Below are 5,973 nucleotides of genomic sequence, written 5' to 3' on the forward strand. Positions count from 1 at the left end.
CCTGGGTAATTTTTTATTGAATGTTTAATCCTAATGTTGAAGCTATTCATATTCTCAACAGTAGAGGTCCTCAGTACCATAGTTCTTCAATAAAGATGTTGAAAAATTATCCCATCCTTGAATTATTTGGCCTTCATGGTATTTGTAGAATTTAGTCATTTTATGGATACAATTGTCTATTAATAAATAATTAATAAATGAAAAAAATTAGTCCTTATCTAATATTGGCTTAAAATTTTACAGTCTTGTATAATGCCACAATAATGAGTTAACTCTATAGTGGGATATCTGACATTGTTCTAACTCCTCTCAATTCTTTATTCTCTATAGCCAAGCAACCACTAAATCTTTTAAGTAATACTTCCTGTATATTGATTGTGCCATTTTCCATCTCTTTAGCCCTCTGGCCCTAGTTTAGGCCCTTAACTATTGTAACTATCTTCTACCTAATCTATTTTTAATATTATCTCCTTCTAAAGCATTCCCTACCTATTTAAAAAAATTACCTTTCTAAAATGCCATTTCCCTGCTTAATACTTTCAGTGGTTTACCATCATAACTTAATAAAGCCCAACTTTTCTTAGCATAGCCTGCAAGTTCTTTATAACCTTGTCTCTAACTACCTCTTCAGCTTTATTGCTTCCTTCTCCCTTCACCACAACCGTCAAATATATGTTCCAATCTTCTCTGAACTAGAATTCTACACAGACACCAAACTATTTCAACCTTTCTGTTTTTAGATGCTGTTTTTCTTTCTAATATTACTATTTATTCTTTTTGTCTCCCCTTTTTTGCCTGTTAAGCACTTAATTTTTTCTTCACAATCCAGGCCTAATGTCTTCTGCTTCTTAAAACCTTTCCTGAGCCCCAGGCAAGATTAGCTATTACCCTCTTTGTGTCAATACTACAATACATTGTATATACTTTTCCACTAACATATTTCCAATATTAGATTAGATATTTCATATACTAGACCAGTGCTTTGGGGAGGAGAGAGGCAATTTTGCCCATTGGGGGACATTTGACAATGTTTAGAGATGTTTTGATTGTCACAGAGGGGTAGGAGCCCGAGTGGGTAGAAGCCAGAAATGCTGCTAAACATTCTATAATAGCCAAGGCAGCCTCCCACAACAGAGAGTTATTCATTCAGAAATGTCAATAGTACCAAGGTTGAGATTGATGGAGACTCAGGTTTTGTGCCTGCCTGCTGGCTCTGTGGGGAAAGGGCTCAGCAAAAGAACAATGGCTTCTGCCAGCACTTCTGTCGGGGAGAAAGCTGCTCCCCAGCTCTCAACCTGAAGCCAGACAGTTCATTTCTTCCTCATGTGTCCCCTGTGCCTTTCAAGCTGCTGCCCCAGCTCTGGAGCTCAGCGAATGAATTCAAATCCATGGACCAAACAGAAGAATCCTGGACTAGCCCTTTGCATCTCCACCTCCCAGCCCAAGAAGAAAAGGACATCAGCGATGTCTTTCTTTTCCAGGATCTCTTGAAGGGGTGCCTCTGAAAAACGTTTTGTTTTGTTTTTCCTATTGAGAGAAAGAGCCCAGGATCCAGTGTAAAAACTGTCACAAGTCAATGAGAGGCCTGGGAGCCATGGCCTGTGAGAACCCCAACAAGATGAGAAAGTACAAGAAAATTATCCTAGACCTGCTGGTGCATGGATTGTATGATCCCACAAATTCTGAACTCATCTGCATGAGCGGGAAGACTCTGACCATGATCCTGGGCAAGATCCAGGGCAAAGCTTTGTGCTCTTCATAGACATCACTCTTCAGATCAGGATTCTACTAGATGAAAACAATGACAGCCTGAGACACTCGGCCTTTGTCTCACATGGGCAATTGGCTGCTTTTGCTGGTGGAAATGAAGAAAATTTTCACCCATAATATTAAGCAAACTCAAGATTCCCTCCTAATCCATTTACAGGATAGAAATCTCCAGGTTGTCAAGGCTTGCAAAACCATGTTTTAGGCCTGTTCTCCGTATCTGAGACAAAGGAAGGAACACAGCTTCCAGAGTGAAGAAGGCCAAAAGAACCTCAAGCTCTGCCCACAGCTGAGCCACTATCACTCTGTTTCTGCAGTACTTCTACACAAAAAATCCTGTAAACACAGAGCCGCGGGGAAATGCTTCCACATGAGCACATTGCGGGAGCGCTGCTAGTCCCCTTCCTCAAACTCTTCAGATGCTTCAGCTTGCCTCTGGTGATGGTGATGGAAAAGGGGATGTCGGAAGACCAACGGATGGCAAAAATAATACTGCAGAATAGTATAATTATGTCCAAAGGAAACCTAAATTGCTTTCCCTATGTCAGTTTCTCCCCATACAAATTTGACGAGAAGATATGTTCTTTCTTTAAAACATTTAGAGTCTATATTGATTCAGTTCAATGCTGTCACTTATCTTCCAGTTTTAATTTTATTTTAATTTCTGAATCATAGGAGAATAACTATTATCTTAAAATTTGCTATTGATACTTTGTCATTTGCTACTGATTCCTTTTCTTGGTAAGACCTATTTAGAGTTGGTCAAGCCGAAACCGGTTTGGCTCAATGGATAGAGCGTCGGCTTGGGGACTGAAGGGTCCCGGGTTCGATTCCGGTCAAGGGCATGTACCTTTGTTGCAGGCATATCCCCAGGAGGGGGTGTGCAAGAGGCAGCTGATCGATGACTCTCATCGATGTTTCTAACTCTCTCTCCCTTCCTCTCTGTAAAAAATCAATAAAATATATTTAAAAAATAAGTAAATAAATAAATAAATAAATAAATAAATAAATAAAGTTGGTCAAAATACCAAGAAGGTTGGAGGGATATCTTTAGCTTCTCATAATTGTCAATAGTCATTGTCTCCAAGATCATTCCAAACAAGAATTAATAAAGAGAAAAAAATTTATAAAGCATGTGTTGAAAATCCTCAGGCTGATGGTAACATATGGAATAATAAGAAGTAACATTTATTGAGAACATTTATAATTTATTGAGTGCTAAGTACTGTGCAAGTATTATTTAATACAACAACCCTGTGAGAAAGGTACTATTATTATTCTCATTTTTTAGATAGAAAACTAAGTCACAGGGAAATTAAAGTAACTTGCCCCAGATGACCCCAATGGACAATGGACCCAGAATTCAAACCTCTATGATCTGACTTTTGGAGTCAACATTCAACCACCATATGGTACTGCCTGTTATGGAATAATTGATTGGTTAGAAACGAAAATAAATAAATACTGGTAAATAAATAAATAAATAAATAGTACCAAGGTTGAAAAACCATGCCAGACTATAAACTTGTACCTTTTTTCATTTGGGATCCTCAGGACTTTCTAAGTGTACTGATTAATCGGATTTTTTCCAATAGTTGGAGTTACACATATGTTGATATATATGCACTTTGATATGTATGCTATGTTGTATTGCTCCTTCAGATGACCATTTGTTCCGATCGATGGCACACGTACTTTCTGAGCAGCACTTCAAAACATACTACTAAGAAGTGGAAAATTGGGTCTCTGAGTGGTCTGCCTCAAAACAAGGAAAGTTCTATTGGGATGGTATCCACAAATTACCTGAAAGATGAGGGAAATGTGTAGCTAGCGATGGACATTACTTTGAATAATTAACCAATTAAAAATGCGGATTTTGCTGAAACCGGTTTGACTCAGTGGATAGAGCATCGGACTGCGGGCTGAAAGGTCCCAGGTCCGATTCCGGTCAAGGGCATGTACCTTGGTTGCGGGCACATCCTCATTGGGTGGTGTGCAGGAGACAGCTGATCAATGTCTCTCTCTCATTGATGTTTCTAACTCTCTATCCCTTTCCCTTCCTCTCTGTAAAAAATCAATAAAATATATTGTAAAAATAAATAAATTAAATAAATAAATAAATAAATAAATAAAATGCGGATTTTGTAATCAAAGAAAACACGATAATTTCAAGAGAAATATCAAAAGTGCTTTATTCAAAGTAATGTCCATTGCTAGCTACATATTTCCGCCATCTTTCAGGTAATTTTTGGATACCGTCCCAATGGAACTTTTCTTGTTTTGAGGCAGACCACTCAGAGACCCAATTTTTCACTTCTTAGTACGTTTTGAAGTGCTGCTCAGAAAGTGCGTGTGCCATCGATCGGAACAAGCAGTAATCTGAAGGAGCAATTCAACAAAATAGCATACATATCAAATCACCTTTATACCAACATATGTGTAACTCCATCTATTGGAAAAAATCTGCATTATTAACTGGTTCACCTAGTAGAGCAGTTCCATACAGAAATTAGGCAAAAAATAAATACTGGTTCAGTGAATGAAAAATGCTATTTCCTCTAAGATTCATTGAGGAAATAGCCAGAGCTCAATTCAATCAAGTTGTAATTTGAAATTTATTTTAAAATTTCCTTCATAATGCCTAGAGAGATTGAATCAGATTAAAATTATGATCTGATTATGCACTGCTTCATTTTCCCAAAAAATTATAAGCCTTACTAATGGGTTCAATGGTTGAGCTTCAACCTATCACCATGAGGGCACATGCTCAGGTTGCAGGCTGGATCCCCAGGAGGGGGGATGCAGGAGGCAGCCAATTGATTCTCTCTTGTCTCTGATGTTTCTGTCTCTCTTCCTCCCCCTTCCTCTCTGATATTAAAAAAAAACAAAAATTTTTTAAAATTATAAAATTCAAGAAAACATATATTTAAAAGAAGAAAAGGTTAATCAGATTACACATTTTGAAGAATCTCTGGAAGAGAATGCAAAGGATAAGAGGAAATAATCCAAGAAATAATAGAAGAAAGTTTTCTAGATCTAGAGGAAAATAGAAGCTTTTAGAATACCAAGGAATAAGGTAAGGGAAAACAAATAATCTACAAAGAAATAGATATCAAGTAAGCGTTGTATGTTTCAATACTAAGGCTAGATGCCAAGAGACAATGAAACAATATCTCAACTTAATCTTGGATTGCCAGACCCAACACAGTAAAGGTGTCAGTTACCCTCAAATTGCCCAGAAGTTGAATGCAATCCCAGTAAAAATCCCATTAAGTATTTTCCATGGAAATAGACCAACTGATTATCAATTATTTATTGAAAAGAAACAATGAGACCATAAGGGAACTACTTGGTATGTGAGGGGGGTTTAGCCTCGCCAGATATGAAAATATGCTGTAAACCTATGATAATTAAGACGTTGTGACAGTTGTGCAAGAATAGATAATTAGATTAAGGGAACAAATACAGAGCTCAGAAACTGAAGCATTCATCCAAAGAAACTTAGTTTATGATAAAAATGGTATTTCAAATGGGTGAGAAAATACTGCTAAGTTAATTACTGTCAATTTAGAAAAGTAAAACTAAAGCATATCACCATCTCACATAAAATACAAAACTAAATTCTAAATAGATTAAAAAGCTAAATATATAAAATATCACAAAAAGTACAAAAGATTATTCTAAATTTGGTCTGTTGAAGTCCTTTCTAAGCATGATGAAAATTTTAGAAGCCATGAAATAGATTGACAGTAAATAAAAAATTCTGTACAACTGAAAACATCATTTTAAAAATGACACAAAAGCAAGCTTTTATAAAATTGAACTGTCTACTCACCATATGTAAACTTTACCTCAATTTTTTATGAAAAAGGAAAGAAAAATGGCAGGGAGAAAATATTTGCAACATATGTAATAAAATAATGGGAACATTCAAAATATGAAGAGTAGTACAAAGCAATTAAAGAAATCATAGACCAAGAATAAAAAGGGCATTTGACAGAAAAATAAAAATGACCAATTAAGATTTGAAATGATGTTCAAATGCACGAGTAATCAGGAAAAGCAACAATGAGATACCATCTTTTTGCTCGTCTGATTGACTATATAAAAAGAGGTATTATCCACCACTGATGAATGTAAGCAATAGGTAAGCACTCACATGAATCATTGAGAACTGGTGGAGTTTGGAAGTTGATTTTAAGTTCT

At 36.3% G+C, this 5,973-nt stretch overlaps 1 pseudogene across 1 annotated transcript; it reads left to right on the forward strand.

Moving 5' to 3' along the window:
• The first annotated feature begins 1,576 nt into the window (after positions 1 to 1,576).
• LOC311610826 (protein maestro-like) lies at positions 1,577 to 2,141 on the forward strand (annotated as a pseudogene). The gene has a single exon. The product of its transcript is annotated as a protein maestro-like (transcript).
• Positions 2,142 to 5,973: the final 3,832 nt, after the last annotated feature.

Source organism: Pipistrellus hanaki, assembly GCF_964339955.1.
Source record: "Pipistrellus hanaki genome assembly, chromosome: 16".
Classification (NCBI taxonomy): domain Eukaryota; kingdom Metazoa; phylum Chordata; class Mammalia; order Chiroptera; family Vespertilionidae; genus Pipistrellus; species Pipistrellus hanaki.